At 41.5% G+C, this 27005-nt stretch overlaps 1 long non-coding RNA gene across 1 annotated transcript in view; it reads right to left on the reverse strand.

Annotated features, from left to right (window-relative positions):
- Positions 1-13859, reverse strand: part of LOC111094274 — a 31172-nt gene extending 17313 nt beyond the window's left edge. Inside the window, exon 1 of the long non-coding RNA XR_005384513.1 lies at positions 13701-13859. This is a non-coding gene — a long non-coding RNA (uncharacterized LOC111094274). The remainder of the gene's footprint in view (positions 1-13700) is intronic.
- Positions 13860-27005: the final 13146 nt, after the last annotated feature.

The raw sequence follows: 27005 nt of genomic DNA on the forward strand, positions 1-27005 counted from the left end.
AAAACAGATAAATAACATGCTAATTCATACAACGAAATACTCAGCATTGAAAATGATTGCACTAATGCCACACACACGCAACACAAAACGTCATTTTTATCAACATATTTTTTAAAGTCTGTTTTATTTTTTAAGTAAATTCTGCCCCCAATATGGGGCTCAAACTCACTATCCCAAGATCAAGAGTCACATGCTCTACCGACTGAGCCAGCCAGGATCCCCAACACAAAATATAATTTTGGGCAAAAGAAGCAAGACAGAATAATTCCACCCCCATAAAGTGCCCAAAAAGGCAACACTACACTATTGTTTAGGGATGCATAATTCAGATTGGGACACTATGGAGAAACCGTAAGGTAATAATGCCACTGAAACTGGATGAGTGGCTGCCTCTGAGAGGAAAGGGAAAAATAGGAAGGGAGACAATTTCTGGAGGTCTGGTGACTCTTCCTCAAACTCTACAGTCATGCTACGTTCACTTTTCTATTTCTATGTTATATTTCACAATAAAAAATGTAAAATAAGCACATCTTATGATCATTCCAAAGATGCATCAGGAAAAAGAACACATTAAGCTTTATGCATCATTTATGCAGATTGGCAAGGAGAGGAAAGAAGAGCCGGCATGAAGACTAAATTCTAGAAGAAGGCAGTGGTTGCATTGTGAGCTCAAGAAGCAGACAGATCTGGATTTGAACTAGAGGCCGGCTACTGGCCAACTGTGGGCCCTGGGCTGGTGTATAAGCCTTTCAGACCCTGCACACTCTCCACCTATGAAACAAAGATCATGGGAGGGCCTCCATCACAGGGTCATTTTGAAGCTCCCACAATGTACTGGTTTTCATTAATTGCCCAGTAAGTGTTTTTTTTTTTTTTTCCTTCTTTCTCAGAGATTGGGGGTAGACGGGGAAATCACCACAGGGAGTAGAAAAGGAGAAAACTCAGAGACTGCACTCACTATATTTCCTTTCCACTCATCAACCCCTCACTCCTCAACCCCAACAGCTTTGAGACTGCTCTAGTAAGAGTCACCAGGGACCTTCTTGGAACCCAACAAACATTTTTCTCAACATCAGGACACTGTTCCTGAGCTGTCCTCTTCTCATCAAATCTCTACCACTTGTCAGGCCCTTGTCTTCCAGCAGCCTCCTACCTGGTCTTCTCCATTGTGACCCCTCCCCAATCCTTTCCCTGCACTTTAGCCAGAGTGTTTATCCTAACGAGTAAATCTATCCACCTCTTCCCTAGAGCCTTTACATGAACTTCTATGAACCTTAGCTCTGGAGAATCTGGTCTGTCTGTCCATCTTCAGGATCATCTATTGCTATGCTAACCCACCCAAACTCCCTTGCACTTTCTTGCCTTTACTCCCCCTGTTCTCTCCACCTGGAAGACCTCACCCTCCCTCCTCACCCTTCACCATATCATCTGCCTCACTTATAAATCTTTGAAACTCAAGACAAGTCTCCTTTCCACCCATCACATACCTTCTTTTGTCATCAGCACAACTCCTGATCATTCTTAAGGACTGCACTATTTGTGTGATGGTCTATATCCTCTTTAGGCTGTACACTCCTCAAAGGTGGACATTGTTCTTACCTTTGTACCACCACGCATCACAGTGACCAACAAAATCCTGCTTAAGTGAATTAATGAATTGTGCAAATAATCATTGCTCACTTCATAGTGTGACAGGACTGCATTGTCATCTTTTCTACTGTAATCTCTTACTCTTTCTACAAGGGAAGAAAGTAAATGTGTCATATCCTTGTTCCTTAGACTCTGTCTTTTAATATTTCTTGGTCTTGTCATAATTACTATATTTTCCACCTGATATTTAACTAATCAAAAACTTTACGAGTAAACTTACAAGTAAATTAAAGCTATTTGATCTTGTTCCACGTACTGTGGGTGTAAACGGATAGCCATAGGTTAAAATCCTGGCTCGACCAGTAACTAGCTGTAGACTTTAAATAAGTCATTCAATCCCAAGTTTGGTTTTCACTCTAAAATAAGGGTAAAAAAATCTACCCCCCTGGCTTTCTTGTGAGGCTAAAGGAACAAATGTACACAAAGCACTTATGCACATTGCCTAATACAAATAAGTATGCAGTAAGTATTATCTATTATTATTAATGCACAATTAAGACACTTGTGCACTTTGCAGACTTCATCATTCATTGAAGTGCTCCCTGTACTTTTCAAAACTGAGGGTCACATTGGTCTTAAGATAAAAGCCTTAATAACAAGAAAGATATTATATACATATATGTATATCAAATGAAAAACCCTAAAACGTGTGCTTGTATTATACATATATAATAAAACCTTATATATAAAATAAAATGTATGCTTATTTATATATATATGTACATATATATAAACAGTATTAATACCTTGCTTATTTTATAACTGAAAAAAAATGTGAACTCTGGTAGTTAAATGAAAAATAAACAGATTCCACTCAGTAAATGCTAGAATTTTCACAATGGAATCTACATCATTTATTAAATACACATTAATCATATATGTTATTCTGGTGAAATATGCTTTAAGTACATAACATGAAAAATCCAATACCACAAACTTAACCTTTGCAATTGCTATTTTCTGTGCTTAATATTGCAATTCAAATCTGGTTAAGTTTTAAGTGATGGTTTTGAAGAATGCAATTAAGAACGAAAAAATTAAAATGAAGGGAAACAAAAATTCATTAGCTACAACTGTATGAGGAGACTAGCACGGCTTTTGGAAATATGAAGACAAGACCTCTGGAATTTATTCCCGATCTTTATTTATATTACAGGGATATTATATACTTGTATTTAAAAATCATTACTCTAAAAGGGAAGAGTCTGTTTGCTTTATCTCTGAAACTTACTTTCTCTCTCCCAATTGCCCCCCAAAAAGGAAAACCAATTGTGAGCCACTTTATTCAAAAAGAAGAATCTCATGACAATAGGATTATTATGACAAGCATTTCCCATACTTTATTCTTCATGCCCAGAATGACATTGGTAAGATAAGACATTTTAAAAGTCAATAGCACTTATTTTGAAGTTTAAATATCATGTTAAAAAAAAGTCATTTCCTTAAACAGGAAATGTATTAATAATGGCACAAAAGACAGTACCAGTCATACTATAGAGTACAATGTTTCCCTTCAAAAAAGAAAATAATACCCTTATCCTCAAAGGGTACTAATTCTTGAACAGTCATTTAAAAAATAAATACAGAGGGGGAAATCTTGACACCCTTTGCTTCACATTCGCATATATTTTGTTGCGTTCTGATCACGTGATTAACTAAAGATTTAAGTTGAGGCCATAAAAAATTTAAAGTTGCAACAATATTGTCTAGTTCTCACCAATCAAATAAGTTCTCTTTGCTTTATACATATATTTTTACACCAATATTTGCAAAACTATCGTATTTTTGCAGTTGGTTCATTCTGTTCAGCATTATTCCCCCAGAAAGCTTGGCAAAGAATGACTTATTAAAATACATTTTTAGAGACTCCTAAGGTTTTTAGCTTTACTTATAGGATAGGAATTTAAGATGAAAGCATTTGGTGCATTATTTAATTTGTATTTTATTTACTATTACTTTGGACTAGATGGGTTTGGGGGGGTGGGGATTTCAAGAAATGTAATTATACATGGGTTTAAAGTCATTGCAAACAGTAAATTTCAATTTCCTATTAGCTAAAAACACATACCTTACATTCTGTTTCAATTCACTGCCTACCTCATGTTTTTAAGATTGTATTTATTTATTTATTTTAGGTGGTGGAGGAGCAGAGCAGGGACAAGCAGACTCCATACTGAGTGTGGAGCCCGACAGGGGTCTCAATCCCACAACCCTGAGATATGACCTGAGCCAAACCCAAGAGTCAGACACTTTAATTGACTTGAGCCACCCAGGTACCCCTCTGGCTAACTCATTTTACCAACAGGTCAGATTTTCTTATTCTTACCTAAATAAGATTTCTCCATTTGATTATTAGGCAAAACTTTAGCTTTAATTTAGCCTAATAGCTAGGAGTGTGCGTGTAAATCCCTTTGTGTGTTGACCAGCTACTGGTCAATCAATGGCATTATTAAATCCATCCTGAAATACAATGAACTAGATTGTCTGTCCACTTCATAAAATCCATCAAAACACATCAAAATTAATAAGTTCGGGCCAATTTTCCAAACAGTTTTTCTGAAATAGCTAACAACCAGATTTTCTGGAGCCAGCAGACACTAGGATGGGACTTTCTCGGTGGATTGAGGCAGTTCATTGAGTCAGCATGTTTGTGAGTAAAGGTTACAGGAGGATTGGTAACCCAATGCAAGCTCCTTATTTTCCAGGGTCTGGATATACATTGGTTCCCGGAAACAAACCGTTCTTTACTTGCTAAAACTTTCTCAGGATCCAAGAGCTAGATTATTCTCTTGAAAATAACTTTTTACTAAAAACTGGTTTGAGGAGTGATTCAGAAATACTCATTCTTGGGGCACCTCGGTGGCTCAGTTAAGCGTCTGCCTTCGGCTGGGGTCCTGATCTGGGTCCTGGGATCAAGCCCCTCATCAGGATCCCTGCTCAGCAGGGAGTCTGCTTCTTCCTCTCCCTCTGCCCCTCCCACCCATTTGTGCTCTCTCTTGCTTGCTCTCTCCCTCTCTCTCTATCTCAAAATAAGTAAATCAAATCTTTAAATGATAATAATAAATAGAAAAAAAAGAAATACTTATTCTTCAAGTCTCATTTTTATGAGCAAAGAGAATCAGTTTGGGCTTGGTAATAGAAACAGCCAAGAGGGGATTTTTGTTGTTGTTGTTGTTTTTTGCATAAAGCTAGAAGTTGCATAAAAATAGGAACATGAAAAGATGCATCTTTTTTTTTTTTAAGATGCATCTTTTTAATGTGAATTACCTGAGAGTTGATTTTAACCAAAAGATGAACAAGGGAAAACACAGTAAGATCAGATCTGTCTTGCTAATAGACTTGGATTCATTGGAGTTGGGGGTGGAGGGATGGGAATCACTCCATTAGGTTGATTTAGTAAAAGCCAAGAAATATGCTCCTGAGCACAGCATCGATGTCAGATGACTCACTCTTCCACTGTTTCTTGAACTGTTTTATGAGCAAAGATGCCTATTACTTTGGTATGATTTGAAGGGGACTTTAAGCAATCTAGAAGTTCCTCAGCCATTCAAAAGACAAACAGACCCCAAATAAGCATTTTTTTCTGTCCTCAAGTATCTTCCTTATCAACGTGTGAAACTTCACCACATTTTATTAAAGTAAATAAAAGAGCAAGTCTGTATATTCTAAGGAGACAGAGACCATAATTATCTCGCAGTTCTGTTCCCAGGATAAGATTAGTGCCTGGCACAGAGGCTAATCAATAAATGTCTATCTGTTGAATGAACACATTACCTGACACTTTTACGCAAAGGAGAATTTCTTAATGTTGTTTGCTGCTTTTTAAAAAATCAATTTTCTTTCCAATCCATAAATGCTAGAACTTAAATTATTGAAAGGCGAGAAAAGGTGGAATTTCAGAATGAATAAAGTGTACTAATTCTTTCAGAACCATGGAAATCAGGGCAAATTTCTGATTTTGCAATTTTTTGGGCCAGCCTCCCTACAATCTAATAAATGAAAAGGATAGAATGTGTTGTCTTTTAATATATGAATTTGGCTACTTAACAGCAGAGTACATTCTTTATCATCAGAATTTTGTGACCCCCCAAATCAGTGCGTGGTAGTGTGTCCTGTCTTAATAAATTCCTATAAATCCTAATTCTAACCTTATTTAATTACACGGTTCAGGTGGGAGTGGTGGGTTAACTGACAAAAAAATAATTCCAGCACAAAGATTTTTCACTATCCCCTTCATGTTATCAGATTTCACAGTAATAATATTTACTGTTGGGCCTGAACATTAATACACAAAGAAGGACAAATAACTGAGGCTGGAGACATAAATTTTTTTTAGATAATTTTAATCTTTACAAAAATCCTTACATGAACACAGTTATTCCCACCCCCTACCCCCAAGGGCCTGTGGGCCTGAGTTAATTTGCATCGTTTGTAACCTTAAGTCTAAGTACGGTGTTGGAATAAAGTCAAATGCAGGGCTGTGTGCTGTTGTATTATGCCAACTATCATATTACCTTTTAAAGAGGGAAAAATTATGTCAGGTTTCATTTCAACACTTGAAAGAAAAGGCAATTGGGGGATGTTAAATTCAGGAAAGAAAATTGTTTAGTTGCATCTTTGTTAACAATTTGGAAGCATCCATTGTATTACTTCTGCAGTGGTATTGAGCTAGTTTTATTAAGGCAAATTTATAGCAATGTTAGAAATTAATACCACTCTTATTTCCTCCACTGCCTGACTTTATTGAATGCCATGGGGCATATTAATCAGTAAAGCCAAGTAGTGCATGAAATAAAAGTATAAATTAACCTGTAACATGAATGTAAAAGGGGCTTAATAAAATAGAAATAAATAACACTTTAATGATAATCAACCTGCCCTGTCTGAGCCAAGCAAAAATTGTGATAATGCCAAACACAGGGTCTAAAGAGCTCAATATATTTTTATAAAGTTAGACGGAACCAAGCATTGACATAGAAGTCAAAGTTGATAATTACGGCCACATAAGCCACAAATGATGTGTTGCAGGGATCCTGGTACCACCCTGAACAGGCCCAATCTCATCTAAGTTCCCACTTTGTGTCAGGTACTTTAGAAAAAATGATTGTCTTACAGGCTCCCTTGCCAATATATTCTGGGTTGGTTTTTTGTTTTTGTTTTTGTTTTTAGATTTTATTTATTTATTAATGAGAGACACAGAGAGAGAGAGAGAGAGGCAGAGACACAGGCGGAGGGAGAAGAAGGCTCCCTGAGGGAAACCTAATGTGGGACTCCATCCCCAGACCCCAGGATCACAACCTGAGCCAAAGACAGATGCTCAACCATGAGCCACCCAGGCACCCCCATTGTGGTATTTTTTTAAAAGTATAGTATATGGCTTTTAAATGTATTGATGTAAATTGTATTTTCTTCAAATTTTTAAAAAAATATTATATTTTACAAAAACTTTAAAAATCTCTTCTCTGTCTATAATTAGGACTCCCTTTTGCTTGTTTCATGTTACTGTACCTTTTCTCTTCTGGATCAAGTAAAAGTTTTAGTATCAATATTAACATAGTATATATGTAAATTTTTTCAGAAAAAAAGATATACCAAACAACACTTAACCTATAACTGGATGATACTCTATTTCCCTCCAAAAAGTGCTTGCTGTGAGTATATAATTAAACCAACATGGGAACCCTGGGTGGCGCAGCAGTTTAGCGCCTGCCTTTGGCCCATGGCGCAATCCTGGAGACCTGGGATCGAATCCCACGTCGGGCTCCCGGTGTATGGAGCCTGCTTCTCCCTCTGCCTATGTCTCTGCCTCTCTCTCTCTCTGTGTGTGTGACTATCATAAATAAATTAAAAAATTTTTAAAAATAAAAATAAAAAAAAATAAACCAACAATAGTACCACAGTGTAAGACACCCACAAAATGAAATTCAAAGCTTGTTTGAAATAAATAGCCATAGAGGGATGGCTGGGTGGCTCAGTCGGTTAAGTGTCCAACTCTTGATTTCTACTCAGGTCATGATCTCAGGGTCCTGCTCAGTGGAGAGTCTGCTTGTCCCTCTCCCTTTGCCCCTCCCCCTGCTCATTCTCTCTCTCTCTTAAATAAATAAATCTTAAAAAAATAACAAACACAAATAACCATAGAATAATATTTTCAACTCTTCACGGAGAAACTGACACAGCCATAGCTTCAGTCTAATCTCTCAATCTACATTTACAAAAAGACATAGGAGCAAAGAGATGGGCTTGTAACACCTGTTATTTTTATGCAAGCATCCATTAGCTTTACCAGGTTGATGAAAGAACAAAACAATATGTTGATATTTAGAATAATAAAATCTGTTCCCAAATGCAAGATGTTATTATTAATATTCATGGAAAGAAAATATCCACACACAGCTCTACATGGACTTGTTCTCCTGGATTTTAGCATTGAGTATAATAACCAAGGAAGATGATTTAAAAAAAAAAACTGTAAAGCATATTCTAAAATTATGTGAACAGCAACTTTACTTTTTTACGAGATTTTATTTATTGGGGCACCTGGGTAGCTCAGTGGCTGAGGGTCTGCCTTCGGCTCAGGTTATGATCCCAGAGTCCCAGATCCCTGGGAGAGCCTGCTTCTCCCTCTGCCTATGTCTCTGTCTCTCTCTGTGTCTCTCATGAATAAATAAATAAATTTTTTTTAAAAAAAGTATTTTATTTATTTATTTGAGAGACAGTGTGTTAGCATAAGCAGGGGTAGGGGCAGAGGGAGAGGAAGAAGCAGACTCCCCTCTAAGCAAGGAGCCCAACTCAGGGCTTGATCCCAGGACCCTGAGGTGATGACCAGAGCTGAAGGCAGACTGAGCCACTCAGGCACCCCAAAGATCAACTTTAAACTATAACTTCTTTATTTTGGTTTCTAATGCTGATGCTAAATCAATTTGATTAAATCTTCATGAACCCTGTTTCCTGTCACCAAATCAGTCTCTCTGGAATATTATTCTAAACCCTCTAAACCTTCTGAAACCCTCCCTGGCTCCCTCTGCCTCCAGAATAAAGATCTAACTGCTAAGCTGCATATCAAAACTTCATGATAGTGTCCCACTCCTTGTAGGTAGCCAAGGTTCCTATGCCCTGATCTGTGACCCTTTCCAATTGTGATCCTTTGCTTATGACCTAAGCGTCATAAGTGCTTCTGCCTAAGGGTCTTTCCCTCTCACCACAACTACACACTACAGCCCCACCCTCAGCCCCATAAAATTCTTCCCCACCTTCGAGGTTCTACTCAAATGCTACCCCTCTGAAACTTTTCTGGTCACTCTGAGACTGCTCTTTTTGAAATTTCAGCATGGAGGGAACCAGAAAGGTGGATCCCCAGAATTGTTGATCCATCAAAGAATGTTAAGTCTTAAAGTCTTTTGACAAAAAGAAAATTCTCTTAATTTTTAAAAAATTGCATGTGTTGTACCAACATTCAGTGTCCCTGACAATGAACAGTTAGTTGATGCTTGGTTTTAAGCTATTTCTTAAGAAATTCAAAAATTATTCAATAGAAATTGTTTAAATTTATAAAACCCTTTTTGACATCACAATGAAACATCATACTGTGAAGTGGCTTTTCTGATATTATGGACAAAATCACCAATGCAGGTATTTGAGTACCACTCTAGAGTTTCTTCCCCTCCAATAGAGCAGAATAATCTAGAATGGGCTACAATGTATAAAATGTATGCCTAAAGACATTACAATGGCTTATTTAGTGAGCAAAAAGTCATTCAGATATTCTATTATTTTATGGTACAGAAAACCTACTGACCCAAGGATCTCATCAAGAATAAGAAAACAATATTAAAGGCCACTGGGCTTTTGCATTTTATTAACTTCAAAATTGAAAATTAAGTCTGAGTCATATTAGAACACCAAGTGATTGTGATGGGACTTCCCCTCACTATCACAGTCTCAAGAATACATCAGTTGGTATATTTTAACTTTTACACTTTATTTCGGGGGGGGGGATGTTATAAATGTCAAAGAACAGCTACAAGAAACTATATAGGGATTTTGGCTGATTTCATTTTCTGAAAAAATTCAGAATAAGATTTTCCCTGGGTTAGGGGCATCTGGATGGCTCAGTTGGTTAAGCACCTGCCCCAAGCTCAGCTCATGATCCCAGGGCCCTGGGATGGAGCCCTGCATGGGGCTCGCTGCTCAATAGGGAGCCTGCTTCTCCCTCTCCCTCTGCCTACTGCTCCCCCTGCTTGTGCACTCACTATCTCTCTCTCTCTCTCTCTCTCTGTGTCAAATAAATAAATAAAATAAAATCTTAAAAAAAAAAAAGATTTTCCCTGGGTTAAAAGACAGGGAAGAAAATTCTTGCTGCCAAATTGTTACCTATCAATTATTCTTAATGGGATCATAATTTCATATAACTAAAGAATAAAAATTGACCCTCTGCGACTTGAAATTATAATAGTCTAGCACGTGGTGATGATCTGAATTCTAAACATCTATGTTATAAATGTACATAGATTGTAAACATCTTTGTTATAAATGTAAAACAACAACTATAATTATTATTATAATAATCATCCAGTCAGAGAAACTGCAAAGCATAAAACAGTATGGGCTCCCCCTGCTGTTTCTACTGCTAAACTTAACTAACATTTCCGGTTGCCAGGGCTTGGTGCCCTGATTTTAAGGCTGATTCATAAACAAAGGGTAAACAAAACAAAATTAAAATGCCATTATATCAATAAATCAGTAGGTCGAGAGGGAAAGGAGAAATGAGATCGTCAAGGCCTTTAGCGTAATAAGTCAGCACGTACATGAAGGTGAGCATTGCCTGCAACTCCAAGAGCTAGACTAATGAGCTTCTGGAAAGCATCGAGAATGTCCTGCCACTGCATTTAGATAAAGAAGTTTAGGAGTGTGAACTTCCTAGGGAACTTTTTCAAATTTGAAAATCATACCATGCCCCTTGGCAAGTGGGACATGGTGCCACCGTCACGACTCTTTGCCAGTGCAAAATGGAAACCAGCCCAAGCCCAACAGGGTACACTAAGGGGATTATTGTGGAGAAGTCCTAATGACATTGAACAGGAGGCTAGCCTAACATCTTGTCCAAGTGAGATCCCCGGCCTCCTCCGTGATGGTTGCTTGGAGTTCTGGAGGCTAATGAGGGGAACCATCTGTAGCACTTTGCTGGCAGATGTGTCCCTTTCTCATACTGTGCCAGAGTCTCCTAATGAGGAGGTCTGTGGTGGGCTCCAGTATCACTCTGTGAGGGAAGACTGTGCAATTTAGGAACCGTGTAATCTGGAGGCCAAACCAATATCTGATTATGTGTATATATGCATTTCAGGTATGCCTTGTCTTTTCAAATGTGAACATCGGAATGTGTGACTGTATTTATAGCTTTCTTTTTTAATGCTGTCACATTCAGGGACGCCCATGAGTAAAAATGATAGCCCATGTTTGTTTCTTTTGCAAAAATTTTATAGACTGTTTCAAATGAAAGAAGAATCCAAATTGAGTGACCCGCTTATTTGCTATCACTATTTCAAAGTCATCAGAGAAATCTCCAAAGAGGAAAAAAATACACACACACACACACACACTCAGGTACATTTTCCTTCCTTCCTTCCTTCAACTGTGTTCATTTTGCAATGTACAGTTAATTTCTAACTTTACAATATCAAAAAAGTAATAAGAAATTAAACGCGAATGATAAATCTTAAAATCTTTACGAGTAAATTTCAAATATGATGGAATGACATTTCAAAGCATTTACGCGGCAGCATATGGGAAATTACATAAGGATTATAGTAGGCATCAAAATATTTTAAGGCGACCATTACAGTTTCAAAGATAGAACTAATCACAAACTCAGCATTTAAAATAAATAGTTAGGGCAGCTCTGGTGGCTCAGCGGTTTAGCACTGCCTTTGGCCCAGGGCCTGATCCTGGAGACCAGGGATCGAGTCCCATGTTGGGCTCCCTGCGTGGAGCCTGCTTCTCCCTCTGCGTATGTCTCTGCCTCTCTCTCTCTCTCTCTCTCTCTCTCTGTCTCTCATGAATAAATAAATAAAATCTTTTAAAATAATAAAATAGTTAATACTACAAAACTGTTTTTAAAACAGCATAAATTATTTTATCCTGCTGTAATTCTCAAAATTCCTTTTTTTTTTTTAAGATTTTATTTATTTATTCATGAGAGACACACAGAGAGAGGCAGAGACATAGGCAGAGGGAGAAGCAGGCTCCTTCCAGGGAGCCTGATGTGGGACTTGATCCCAGGACCCCAGGATCACGCCCTGAGCTGAAGGCAGATGCTCAACCACTGAGCCACCCAGGTGCCCCTAATTCTCAATATTCTATAACAATTCCACTCCATCATTCACTTCAGTTTCAATTAATCTACCGTCATTGAAAGAGCCTTCTTAAAATTAATTTTTTCCAAGAAAAATAATAATAATACTTCTTAAAACTCAAAATCATTTAGATAAGCTCAGCTTCCATCACAAAGAGATATAAAAGAGACTCCGAGGAGACCAGATAAACTAAAGATTTCAAGATTTTTAGCTAGGGCTTTATTATACACCGAAAGTTACAGGATACTTAAAACCAAAGAGAATATGTCTACACTTTAACTTGGTTGATAAGAAGGTTAGATGAATTTTTAAGAAGAAATATGCAGCTTTTAGCAAAAGTGCAAAGTAAGCTCAAAGTTCTAGTTTACGTAAATCTCACACAGCAGCAGCATGACCAGCTAGCTATTTTACCATCTGAGGTCTCCCATAGAGAAAATTTTAAATGTGTTTCCCCAACAGCAGAGTAACATTTTAGGCTGCCAGGTAAGACTGTCATGATAATTCATTCCTAAAACCTCCTCTTAAATTAGATCTGCCTTCTAAAAATATCATTACAAGAAATTTTGGTTCAGATTATCCTTATTCTCCAGAACTGAGATAGATCTACAAATGGCATTTCTTTTAATAACAAATTCTTTATTTAAATTTAATTTAGGGCAGCCTGGGTGGCTCAGCGGTTTAGCGCCGCCTTTAGCCCAGAGCCTGATCCTGGAGACCCTGCATGGAGCCTGCTTCTCCCTCTGCCTGTATCTCTGCCTCTATCTCTCTCTGTGTGTATCTCATGAATAAATAAATAAAATCTAAATAAATAAATAAATAAATAAATAAATAAATAAATAAATAAATAAATAAATTCAATTTTGTTGGACGCCTAGGTGTTTCAGTGGTTGAGCATCTGCCTCCCGCCCAGGGCGTGATTCTGGAGGCCCAGGGTCGAGTCCTGCGTCCAGCTCCTTGCATGGAGCCTGCTTTTCCCTCTGCCTGTGTCTCTGCCTCTCACTCCATGTCTGTCATGAATAAATAAATAAAATCTTAAAAAAAATTTTTTTAAATAAATAAATTCAATTTAGTTAACATAGTGTATTATCAGTTTCAGGTGTAGAATCTAGTGATTCATCAGTTGCATGTAACAGCCTGTGCTCATTAACAAATGACATTATTTAAAAGTTCTTTACAAGCTTCAGCTTGTTTTCATTATAAATTCCACATCGAATATTAGTACTAATAATTGATTTTAGCAATAAGTAATAGAGTTATAAACACTCCTGCTATTTAATGAAAGAAATGGCCCAGCTTCGGGTTTTATTTATTAGCATCTGAAGTCCCTCCATAGCCCTAGTAAGATCAGTTATAGCTTAATTAAATGAGAAAAATGGCCTGCCAAAGATTCTTTGTTCTTGAAGTACCTACTGTATGTTTGCAGTTTTCCTGCGAATCCTTATAACCTATTGCAACCCGAGGATAGATTGGCCTCCAAGCTTAAATTTACTTCATATCCCCAACAAAGCGTCTTTGGCCTGAAATTTGCAAATATTTTTTTCATAATGTAGCAGCTGCAAAATACCGTGTGAAGAGGTCTCTGTTTTATTAACCATTTGAGAGTCGTTCCCCTTGGAGGGGCGGGGGCGCGGGCGGGGGCGCGGGCGGGGGCGCTCCCGGGCGAGCTGTGCCCCGTGACCACAACGGGAGGCGTTCACTTACCACCTGTGCGTCTCGGGCGCTGCGGCTGCGACGAGGCCCTGGGCGCCCACGTGTCCCAGGCCCGTGTCCCAGCGTCTCCACCGACGGAAAAGGACTAAGCGGCCTCGACAGATGCAGCTGCTCCATCGCCGCGGCGGTCCCGGCAGCAACGTGCGCGCGGCTCCACCAGGGCGCCCGCCACCGCCTGCCGCTCCGCTGGGCGCGAGGCCGCCCCGACGGGGCACCGGGGGCCGGGGGGATCGGGGGGGGGCGGGGGGCCGGGGGGGCGGGGCACCGGGGGCCGGAGGTCGGGGAGGTCGGGGGGCCGGGGGGCGGGGGCCGGGGAGGTCGGGGGCCGGGGGGCGGGGGGCGGGGGCCGCCGAGCGGGGCGAGCGCGCGGCTTCCCTCTCCCGCCACCAGCCGGCGCCAGAGCTCGAGGGATGCGCGGGGCTCCCGGCTCGGCGGGGGACGGAGGGAAGCCGGCTCTCGGCCTCCGCGCTGTCGGAGAAGGAGAGAGAGACACAGAAGGAGAGAGGGAGACAGACAGAGGGAGGGAGGGAGAGAGAGAGAAGGAGACAAAGGGAGAGAGAAAGGAGACAGAGAGAGAGAAAGGGAGAGAGAGAGAGAGAAAGAAGAGACAGAAGAGAACAGGAGAAAGAAAGAAGAGACGGAGAGAGAGAGAAGGAGAGAGAAAGGAGAGAAAGAAGAGGTGGAGAGAGAAGAGAGAAGGAGACAAAGAGAGAAAGGAGAGAGAGAAAGAAGGGAGAGAGAAAGAAAGAACAGGAGAGAAAGGAGAGAGAAAGAAAGAAGAGACAGAGAAAGGGACAGACAGAAAGGGAGAGAGAGAGAAAGCAGAGAAAGAGAGAAAGAAGAGAGAGACGGGGGGGAGACAGGAGAGAGAAAGGGAGAGAGAAAGAAAGAGACAGAGAGAAAAGGACAGAGAAAGAATGAGAAAGAGAAAGGAGAGAGAGAAAGAAGAGAGACGGAGAGACTAAAAAGAGAGAAAGGGAGAGAGAAAGAGAAAAAGAGAGAGAAAAGATACAGAGAGAGGGAGAGAGAGAAGGGGAGAGACAGAGAGAAAGAAGAGAAGGAAGAGAAAGAGAAAGAAGAAAGAATGAGAAAAAAAAAGCAAGCAAGCAAGAAAGAAGGAAAGAAAGAAAGAAAAGAAAAGAAGAGAAGAGAGACAGGAATCCCTGGGTGGCTCGGCCGTTGAGCATCTGCCTTCGGCCCAGGGTGTGATCCTGGAGTCCCGGGATCAAGTCCCACATCGGGCTCCCTGCATGGAGCCTGCTTCTCGCTCGGCCTGGGTCTGTGTGTGTGTGTTTCTCATGAATAAATAAATAAAATCAAGGAAGGAAGGAAGGAAGAAAAGAAAAGAAGCATCATCAAAGAATTTGAGGGACACCTGAGTGACTCTGCTACTCTGCGGTTGAGCATCTGCCTTGGGCTCAGGGCCTGATCCCCAACGAGGCATCGAGGCATCGAGCATCGAGTCCCATTGAGTCCCGGGCAGGCTCCCTGCAGGGAGCCTGCTTCTCCCTCTGCCTGTGTCTCTGCCTCTCTCTGTGTGTCTCTCATAAAATAAATAAAATCTAAAAAATAATAAAATAAAAAATAAAAAGAATTTGAAGTGTTTATTTTTTTAATCTAAATAATAAACCTAGAAGTCTTTTTTTTTTTTTCCTGTACCGACTATTTACTATGCATATAAAGCTGTAAAAATTTTTCTGGTTATATAATGCTCTGTTAACCTAAATTAAGTGCCTTATTATTATTATTATTATTATTATTATTATTATGCCTTTAGCCTAAGACGGAAATGTCCAACATTGGAGGGTCACACATGAAAAGCGACTCTTGTGCCCCAGCTCCTGGTTCACTGTGCCAAGTCCTGGCCAGGAGGGCTGCCCAGATGTGCCACGTGCTGGTTTTGGGGGAGGAGGGCCTCCAGGTGAGAGAGGAAAGGGCACTTCGGCACCCCAATGACCGAGATGCGCTGAGATATAGGTCGGGCTAGAAGGAATCGTGCACGAGAAATGCCAACATCTGCTGCCCTGGAAAACCCTGGTTTTCATCTGAGCAATCTTCACATCTATGTGGTACGTCTCACAACCAGAAAATGACCAACCAACACCGATTATTTTGGCAAGAGAAGGAGAATTTAGACAAAACTATAGTGAAATGTCATAATTTTCTTTTTTTTTTTTTTTTTTTTTTTGAACTAACATGATTTTCTGAAGCAATACTTTTTAAACTTCCGAATGGTCTAAATGGCTGGGACTACCCATTCCAATCACCGGCCTGTTACCCACTCTGCCCCCCTCCTGTCCTCCAGGGCAGGGGAGGTGAACCATCTGGGGCTGGGAAGGAAAGAACTGGTTTCTCGAAACCAGCTTTCCTCTGCCTTTCGTGGGCAGAAAAACATCCAGCTTTCCTGCCCTCGCCCTCACACTCATTCCTCAAAGAATACACGCTCAGCTTTATCTTGGGTGGATTTGCTTCACCTCCAGGACAAATGAGATAACCGTGTTTTCTGTACTTAGAGGCCTGTCCCTCTCTGAGCCAAAGTATACACGTGGTGCCTCAGACTTGCAGTTCTAAACCCTTCCTGAGCTGACTTTTTTCCTTGGGGTCTCAGTGAGTCATTGCCCTTACCTCTCCAAATATGGTCCCAGAAATGAACTGGGACAGAGTGTGGTCTGTTATTACCAACCGATGTTTGTTCTGGTGGCTTTTCAGTCTTCCAGTCGAAATCTTTACACACACTTCCCTAACGACACCTGGGGGACTTTGATGAAGGACGGACTCCTCAGAAGGTGGTAATAAAGTTTTGAGACTGGCAAAAATTCTGCGTAGCAAACCCAACAGAGGAGCTCAGTGTGTCTGCAGGGGAATAGGGGGTCGGGTTTACTCCTTGCTCCTGCTGGGCCTTTCCAGGAGACGTAAGGACAGGCTCATTAACCACGGTTTGGAATGCCTTGATCTTCATGCTAACTGCAGTTGTCTTTCCTTACTTTCTGGCCTTGACCTATAGATGGACTGCATCAGCTGCTACCGAACCCAGCAGATTCCTAGCACGAGCCCAAGTCCTATGCATAGTTTAATTCATATTCCGCTCAACATGCCCGTTTTATTTCCAGTGGAAATTGCTCATTTAATTGCACTGTACGTTTTATGGGGTATGCCCCAGGCTGCGTTCTTTATGCTAGGCATTTCAGTATTTATGGGCAGAGCTATCCCCAAAACTTCAAACATAAAGTAAAACCAGCAAAATATGCTCTCCTCCAGTTCCATAAATACTTTTCTCCGGGTTCATTATTTTTTTCCAATGAAATTAAAGGAGTGTGTTAAACCTGTAACATAGACTATTGCTTGGCGTCTCCAGGGCTGCTTTTGTCCTTCAGATTCACATGTGATACAGCTCTGCTTTCCTGCTCAAGGATGAGACTACAAGAGAGCAAGAGTGGTCCGTTCGGTGCATGGGCTTGCTCTCTGGTAACAGAAAAGACTTCCTCTGTCCACAGTCTGTAGAATGTTCTTCCATGAGACGAACCTGATTTTTGTTTTGTTTTTTTTTTTTAATGAAGGTGCCTGCTTCTAAGTGACACCTACACACAGTAAATAAACGCTCTGGATTACAGATTTAGTGGATGTGTTGCACCATAGGTCTAGTTGGAAGAAATAAATATGTATGTCAGCCTTCTCCCACAGGTGGTTCCTGCATTTGGGGGAAAGCACAGACAGACATGATTTTACCTAGATTTTACCTATAGAATATCAGAATAGATTCCTAAAACTACTCAGATACTGAGGTTCTTCTGTTTTACTAAACCTATGATTGCTTTTATCTACTATTGTTACCCAGGGAATTCCAGAGATTTTGATAAACACTTCCAACTGATTACAGCATTGGCGTGATCCTTCCTGTGTTGGTTGGGATTCAGGGAAGCAGCAAGCAGCTGAAAACCCAAAATACCAGTGGCTTAAACAAGACAGAAATTCTAGCACTCATTAGGATAGTTCACATACTCTGGCTCTTCTCCCATTGGGGCACATAGTAGGATTGTACTTCCCTACTCTCTTTGAGGTTAGGCATTGTGATGTGACTTACATTAGCCAACGAAGCAACACGTGTTTTCACACATGTGAAAACATAGGTGTTCAAGTGGAAGATTTGAGTATACAATTGATTCCATTCCCTTTGCCTGTCTTGACACTAGTGGAAACACTAATGGAAGCACTGACTGAAATAAAATGCTTCAGGGGCACCTGGGTGGCTCCATTGGTTAGGTGTCTGCCTTTGGCTCAGGTCATGGTCCCAGGGTCCTGGGATGGAGCCTGCACCAGGCTCCCTGCTCCGCAAGGAGTCTGCTTCTCCCTCTACTTCTGCCTCCATCCTTCCCCCTACTTGTGCTTTCTCTCTCTCTCTCTCTCTCTCTCTCTGCCAAATAAATAAATAAAATCTTTTTAAAAAGAGAATGCTTCAGTGCCCTTGATGAGCAGCTCCCCCTGCTGACACGTGATTGGACAAGTGATATGATCAAGAAATAAACTTTTGTTGTGTTAAGCCACAGACTAAGTTTCTTTCTCACATAAACGTCAGGGTGGGAGGGCCCAAAGTGATATAATGACCTCTGGTTTTAGGGACCCAAGCTCCTCTGTCCCGCCGTTCAGGTGAGCTAAGCCATGTGCTCGGGTTCTAAATGTCCAAGCAGCAGGAAGCTCCCAGAAGAGGTCTCCCTTCCACTCAGATCCCCTTGTCAAGTGGCTCCATCTAGAGCAGCAAGGGACAGATGAAAGCTAGCTGAGGCTCAGCCAAACCTTGTGGGCTGTTTCACTACCTAAGAGGAGACAGGGTGCTGCTGCTCTGCTCCTCACTCTCAAAACGTCTTTTTGTAAATAGAGGCTGGTGACAGGATTGCACAGCTCCCATCACGACCATCTTTTACAAAAATGCAGAAGTAATTAGAATATTGATCAATGTGGATGATAAGAGATCAAGAACACCTGAACTTATTTTGTTGTTCGGGAGAGGTTGTTTTTCCCTTCCCCAATATCTGTTGATAAGAAATTCTGAGACAAGCTCATTTATAGCCTTCAACAAGATTTGAGATGATACTGTTTGTATTAATTCCATGCACTTGTTCATCTGGCTGCTTTTATTTTCTCTATTTTTAAATGATTTTATTTATGTATTTAGAGAGAGAGTGTAAGTAGCATGAGGAACAGAGGGAGAGGGACAAGCCGACTCTGCACTGAGCGTGGAGCCAGATGCAGGGCTCCATCTCAAGATCTCGAGATCGTGACTTGAGCTGAAATCAAGAGCTGGACACTTAATCCACTGAGCCACCCAGGCGCCCCTCATCTGTCTGCTTTTAAAGAACACCAGGGCTGCCTGGCTGGTTCAGTCAGTGGAGAATGCAACTCTTGATCTCAGGGGTGTAAGTTCAGGCCCCACATTGGGTGTAGAGATTACTTAAAAATAAAATCTTAAAAAAAAATCACAAAAATAAATTTATATTATCTATATCTCACTACCAGTCCCAGAAATACTAGAAACAGGGATACTGAGTTTGGCTGTACATTCATTGTTGCTTACAAAGACAAGAACTAAAGAAAAATAGTCAATGTGATCAATTCTCTGAGGCCTTCTTTCCCAACGTGTCTGAGCTGAGGCTGGCAGCAGGAATTCGTGATGCCATCTCGTATGCACACCACAACTGATCCAGCTCCCAGCACAACCGTTGCACAGATCTGGGGAAGCTGGCCACAGAAGAACTACATCACAATGTAGAAAGAGCCTTGTTCTTTTAACAAAGTACTCAGTTCAAAGCAAAGTGAAAAGACTTTTTGTTTGCTCTCGCTTCACATCTAGGTTCATTTTCGGTCTCCTCCTCGCTTTGTGTAGAAAAAAAAATTTTTTTTTTTAATTGTCAAAAAATGTTTCCTAAGCCTTTTTGGTAAACACTACACCTCGGCCAGGAGGGAGCCTGACTCTCCAAAGAATTTATGCTCTAAGATGTGGGGAGAAGAAAGGCAGACCAGTGGGTGTACAGCAATTTTTATTGCCGAATCAACTATCGAAATGCAAATCCTAAGTAGTCGTGGGGCAGGCAGTAGCAGCAAGTCAGGGCAAGTCGCACTCCCTTTTCACTCTCCTTTCCTGACCTCCACTTCTCTTCCTGCTTCCTGGCCTTGTTTGTATAGTGGGAAATCTATTGTCCATTGGTGGAGTTCCAGTATGCCTGAGCATGTTTGTCAAACTGGTGGGGCAGGCCTTGTGGAAGCCTGATGGGCCTCTGGCAATGAACTCAAACTGGGTCTGCAACTTAAATTCAAACACATCCAGACAAGTCTAGCAAATGAGTAGGGGGAGGAGAAAGCCACATGTGTGAGATGCACAGAAGTCTCCCAACAGAACTCCATTTTCAGGGAAGAGCAAGAGGCTTATCTGTATGAGCAATGACTGATTTATTTTCCCCTCTTAAAATAATCCTTTTTTTAAAAGATTTTATTTATTTATTCATGAGAGACACAGAGAGAGAGGCAGAGACACAGGCAGAGGGAGAAGCAGGCTCCACGCAGGGAGCCTGACGTGGGACTTGATCCCAGGCCCCCAGGATCAGGCCTTGGGCCGAAGGCAGTGCTAAACCGCTGAGCCACCCGGGCTGCCCAATAAAACCTTTTTTAATTATTATTATGATTGAAGCATACATAATTGACATATAACATTATATAACTTTCGAGTGTACAACATAATGGTTGGATATTTATATACATATATTGCAAAATGATCAAAAACTAAGTCTGGCTAACACCCATCACCATACATAGTTACAGAATTTTTTCTCTTATGAGAATTTTTAAGATTTACTGTTAACTTTCAAATATGCAATACGGTATTATTAACTGTAGTCACCATGCTGTACATGAAATCCCGTGTAAGTTCATAAAATGTGTGCTTTGTGACTCCCTTCACCCATTTCACCCACCCCCACCCCAGCCACTGGCACTAATCACGCTAACTTTCTCAGCGTCAGTCCAATTTTAGTGTATGTGCTGCCGAAGCGAGCACTCAAAAATAACTCTTATGATTGTTTTTGAGTCCCAGGAAATTGGGACACGGGGTCAGAATCTGTATACCCGGTGGGACTATCACTGTTGCAGGCCAGAGCAGGATTTGCTATCAGATCAGAAACAAGCCTTAAGGGTGCCTTCGTATACGTCAGAACAAGATGCCCCGCATCAGAGGCTGGCCCAGGGAGACACCAGGGGCAGGTAACTGCGGTTCAAAGCCAGACAACCACACATGGAGGCTCTGATTGGAATGACGAGCATGCTATTAAGCCAAAGGACTCCTGCATGGGGTACAGCTACCTCTCCTCCCCATAGGCCCCAGAAAAGATATTTAGAAGTGATGGGAAATGGAAATTAAAAAACCATATGCCCAAAACCCCAACACAGAGCTCTCTGATTACAGGCCAAGCACATGGATTAAGCTTAACTCAAAATGAGTTCTCTCTTTTCCCTGAAGCCCAACTAACATCTTGGCATCTTCCATTGCTTAAGCCAACTAGCCTCATGGGATAAGAGACCAAAGTAAAAAATAGCCCAAATGGTGACCTGAAATCTGACCTAACAAAGCCTGAGAAAGGAACAGTCAGAGGAGACGTGGGGGAGACCTGGAGAGAGTGAACTAAGACTGCCTGGTCATGGGCTTGACCATCATAGTTCTCAAAGTGCAAGTTTAAGGAGCTGCTATAAAAAAAAAAAAATTTTTTTTTGAGGTGGAAAAACAATTAGGAAGCCAAAAGTACTGTGGAATAAATCAGCACAGTATTCCAATACCACAATCCAAAAAGAACAAAAATGTTAATCAGAACTTAAATATTAGGGACACCTCAGTGGCTCAGCGGTTGAGCATCTGCCTTTGGCTCAGGCCGTGATCCCGGGGCCCTGGGATCAAGTCCCACATCGGGCTCCCCACAGGGAGCCTGCTTCTCTCTCTGCCTGTGTCTCAGCCTCTCTCTCTCTCTCTCTCTCTGTGTGTCTCTCACGAATAAATAAATAAAATTTAAAAAAAAATAGAGGAGTGACAATTTCCTGGAACACATCCATTTCTTAATTACTTAGCTGACTAATCCAATAAAGTCTACATTTACTAAACTCCAAGCCTATAACCAAGGATTTTTTTTCTTTTGATGTATCTTAAAACATTTTAAAGCACTTGCTACAGTCATTTTATGTAGATTTATTAGAAAGTTTATGGAATGGAATGTTACTGCTATAGTTTTAGTAAATAATAAAATTAACTGCAGTCTCTTAACAAAAAGTGATATAAAAATAATAAAATGATTCATCATTCTTCAAGTGGCAGATGGCCCCCTACATAGAGTGGTTTGACTTATGTTTTCTTCTTTTTTTTTCTACTTTACAATGGTGCAAAAGTGATACACGTTCAGTAAAAACCAAATTTTCGATTTTGATTTTGCTTTTTTTTCTGGGTCTAGTGACATGCAGTATGATACTCCTTTGTGATGCTGGGGGCCACAGCCCCAGCTCCCAGTCAGCCCCGCCACCGAGGCAGGAAACAGTTGACACCCTTACAAAACCTTTGGTTGTACCCACACAGCCATCCTGCTTTTCACTTTCAGCACAGTAGTCCATAAATTACAAGAGACATGCAACACTCTGTTCACAAATAGGCTTCATGTTAGAGGATGTTGCCCAGTGGTAGGACAGTCTGTCTAAGTGTTCGAGTGTGCTTAAGGTAGGTGAGGCTAAGCTGTGATGCTCAGCAGATTAGGTGCATTAAATGCATTTTCGACTTCAATGGGTTTATCAGGACTAAACCCCATCGTAAATTGAGGAAGATCTGGATAATATTCACTATGCATTTTACTCAGAAAGGAAGGGAGAAAAATCCAACTGAGGCATGGTGTTCAAAGGGGCCACAAAACTTTTTTTCAAAAGCTGTATTTTCCACAGTCCATATCTATATAAATACAGATAAAAGGAGATCTGCTCCAGGGGTATGCTGGTAAATGTTTTTGACGAGAAAGCTCTCCCAGAAACACTGATTTGGAGCTTGCTGCCTGTGTGGTGGAAACGGTCCCACCTTGGTCATCACCAAAGAAGACTTGGAAGAGCTACACCGAATCTGCACGAGTGGGCAGCTCACCTGGGACACCCTTGCACCACCCCCTACCACTCAGTCCCCTCTCCCTTAACACCCAAGGGCACATTTTGAAAACTCTTAGTGAGATAACTTGGTACAAGGAAATTTTTGATGGTTATCCCAAAGATTGCTAAATTGCTGCTAAGCAATACTTAGAAATCCTGTTTTCCTCACCTTATCTTACAATCCAATGAGAGGTCTAAAAATACACTGTAGAGATTTAGTAACCACCAATAAACAACTCCCTCCCTCGTTTAAATAACCTTTGACCTTCATTCACCCAATGACATTCCCCGTATACACTCTATATACCTTTTGTCTCAAATTTAGCATTGTGTAAAAAAAGGAAAAAAAATAGCATTGTGTGGAATTCTAAAAAAGGGCACACAAAAATTTGCTCTTAAAACTCTAAAAGTCAGAGGGAAAGTCCCACTTTCCCTCCCTCTCCTTTTCCTTATCTTTTTCTCTCAAAGCCTCTCAAACGGCCTCCCTCCCGCTCTCCTTCACTATCTCTTTCCAAAAATTGTAATAAATTTGGAGCCGGTCAGCCTGGCTGAATGAGGAATTTGTACAGAAGCAGAGCACCTTTCAACCCCTTTACCCTCCCAGCCTTAGATCTGAACGATATGGGTCTTTTGATTTGGGAGGAGTCTAGAGAGAAGGCCAGAAGGAAATTACTCTCCTGGTGTTTCTATCTCAGAGAGCCCAGGGAGTCACAGCAGTCACCATAGTCACAGGAGACGCCCAGTTAGACGGTGCCAGGGGAGGCGGTGGCCTGTGGACAGAAGCATGGAAGGAGGAAATGATTAGGAATCCCAGCTTGTGCCACTTCTTAACCAATACCCACATATCCTCCCTTCTTTTTATGTGTTTGCTTTCTTGTTAGCTAATAACCACTCCATTTTTTTCTTCTTTTCATGGTTCTCTCTAGCCACCTTGCTTACTTTTTTAATTAAAATTTTGTTTTATTTTATTTTATTTACTTATTTGACAGAGAGAGAGAGCACAAGTAGGCAGAGTGGCAGGCAGAGGAAAAGGAAGAAGCAGGCTCCCCACTGAGCAGAGAGCCTGATGACTTGGGGCTCCATCCCAGGAGCCCGGGATCATGACCTGAGCCAAAGGCAGATGCCTAACCCACGGAGCCACCCAAGGTGCCCCTTCACTTATTTTTGTAAATGCTGTTGGATTCTGCTATCGGCCAACAAGAAATAAACATTTCCTCGGGTATGGTAGGAATCTACAGTGAACTATTTGCAATTTCTCATGGGCAGGTCCAGGTAACCAAACAAAAAAAGGGGTGGAGCTTGATCCTGAAAATTAAACAAATTGGGGAGCCCTGGAAAGCTGTCCTCCCCAGACAGTAGCTTGGCTGGGAGGCTGAGCCAGTTCAGTATTCCACACACACTTATGAAGCCCCTACTATGTGCTAGGCTTAAGCCCCTCCTACTTGCTAGGGGTGGAGGCTCTGGAAATGGGTTCTGCTAGTCAAGAGTCCCCAGCTGCCCTCATTTTATTGTTATTGTTGTTTTCTGCCGAGGCAGGGAGCTGGGGGGATCTATTCTCATTCTAGGCGACCTTTAAATACCTGCCTACACCCACAGACTGATCTGAGACTCTTAAGCAAACAAACCCCAGCCCAGTCAGGGAGGGAGGCGGGAGGGGCAGTGACTTGGGGAAGGAGAGTGAAGGGAGGCAGAGAGGTCCTCTGGATGAGGCAGGCTTGGCAGCCCGAGGACCTGGGGAGACAGGTGTGTGAAGGCGAAAGACTTGCAGGAGAAATCATAGGAGATGATCTGGAATATACGAATTTAGGAGAGAAGAGCTCCAGGAAGGAGCAGGGCAGGAGAGGACAGAGAAAATACCTCCTGGTGGGAAGCTCACCAAGGGGAACCTGCTCAGAGGGGAGGCCCTCACAACCAGGAGTTACTGGAGGGCCTTGCCAGCGCCCAGGGTTCAGGATCCAACAACAGCCCCCCCCCCCCCCCCCCCCCCCCCCCCCCCTCTCGTGCTGCTGAAAGAACCCAGTCAATACTGGAGAACAAAGCCAGGACTCTGCCCACTTCTCCAGAAACCAGAAGGCCGAAAAAGACAATACATCCTAAACCTGGGAATAGAAGGATGATAGGATAACCAGCGCAGGCTGGTCCAGGAAGGAGCTAGATGGGCTAATGCTCACAGTGGGTGCCAATTACCATTCTAAGCACTTCCTTGTATTTTAGCTCATTTAACCGGCAACAACAGCTCTGTGAGATAGGTGTGGTTATTATATCCATTCTACACATGGGAAACAGAATGTTTAATCTATTTCTGCACAGCTAATAAGTAATGAGGTCTGGATCCAAAACCAGGTAGTGGGGACCCCTGGGTGGCTCAGCGGCTTAGCGCCTGCCCTTGGCCCAGGTCGTGATCTTGGAGACCTGGGATCGAGTCCTGTGTCAGGCTCCCTGCATGGAGCCTGCTTCTCCCTCTGCCTGTGGCTCTGCCTCTCTCTCTGTGTCTCTCATGAATAAATAAGTAAAATCTTTAAAAACAAAACCAAAATCAGGTAGTGTTGCTCTGTGCTTGCAGAACCCACACCCTTAATCCTATGCTATAGCACTAAAAAAGAATAGAACAAAACTGGGAATGAGTTAATGTTTTCAAATAAGTAACATGAGACTGTTTTTAGAATTTACTTCACTCCTCACTAGACCGTGTCCCAAAATTCTTTTATGTCACAGTAAAGGCATTTGTTCACATGACATTCTGAGCACCTTGTCCAAGAGGCTCACATACATGCATTCAGCAAACATTTACGGATCCTCTATTCCAGGCAGTAGACTGAATGATAGGAGTTCCTGCTTCCATGGCATTTACAGTCAAGTGGGGGGGACTCAGTGGTCATAGGTTATTACTGGAGAAAGCAAGATAGAGAAAAACTCTGAAGTTTAAAAAAGAAGAAGGAGAATTGGGTGTACCTGGCTGGCTCAGTCGGTAGAGCAACTGAGTCTTGATCTCAGGGTAGTGAGTTTGAGCCCCACGTTGGGTGCAGAGATCACTTAAAAAAAAAAAAACCCATTAATATTAAATACTGATTCCATACTAGGTACCAAAAATTTCACACATAATTGTACTGTTCCTACATCAACTCTACCTATCTTACAAAGAAACTGAGGCACTGGAAAAAATAAATTGGCCATATTCTCAGAATAAGTGGCAGAGATTCAAATCTAGATTTCTCTAATATGATGGGCAGCCTGGGTGGCTCAGTGGTTTAGCGCCGCCTTCAGTCCAGGGCCTGATCCTGGAGACCTGGGATCAAATCCCACGTCGGGCTCCCTGCATGGAGCCTGCTTCTCCCTCTGCCTGTGTCTCTGCCTCTGTGTGTGTGTGTGTGTCTCTCATGAATAAATAAATAAAAATCTTTTAAAAGGAAAAAAAAGATTTATTTAATATGAAAATCTAGGTTCCCTCTTTGACTCTACATGGAAATAAAGAATTCCCTTGGAGGGGCGCCTGACTGGCTCAGTTGGAAGAGCATGTGACTCTTGATCTCAGGGTTGTGAGTTTGAGGCCCACGTTGGGGGTAGAGATTATTATTTTTTTAAAATAAGATACTAAAAAAGAAAAGTTCCATGAAAAGAATGAAAGTCAGTAATAGTGAACTGAACCTCTGTGGACTTCTAAATCATAATCACAAATAACTGGCTTGAATATGTGAATTTTCTGAATATGTTTGAGTGAATTGGTTTGAATTTGTGAATTAGACAGGGGAGTAGATTTGAAAACAGTGGAAGATTGGATTAAGGCCAGCTTATTCTGAAGTACAATCTTTATAGGAAGTATCTTTAGTTTTATGATGATAAATACTTAGTCTTTAGTTAGTTCCTCTTTTGAGTGTGTTTGAGGACAACGGCATTCTCAGGGCAGCCTTAAGAAATGCTGAGAAACTTTACCTAATTCCTAGTGTATAGAGTAGAATTAAGTCCCTTTCGTAACTTAAATTAGTTTGCATTTCTGTTAGAAAGCTCCTGGTGGCAAGCTGATCTAAACACTCTCTTCCTTCATGGGGTGGTGGAAAGGCGTGACACACCGAGAACAGCTGTGACCCCAGTTCAAATTCTGAATGCCCCACTTTGTCCTGTTGTGGTGGAAATACAAAGCAACCC

This window comes from Canis lupus, chromosome 36 (assembly GCF_011100685.1).
Source record: "Canis lupus familiaris isolate Mischka breed German Shepherd chromosome 36, alternate assembly UU_Cfam_GSD_1.0, whole genome shotgun sequence".
In the NCBI taxonomy this organism is placed as follows: Eukaryota; Metazoa; Chordata; class Mammalia; order Carnivora; family Canidae; genus Canis; species Canis lupus.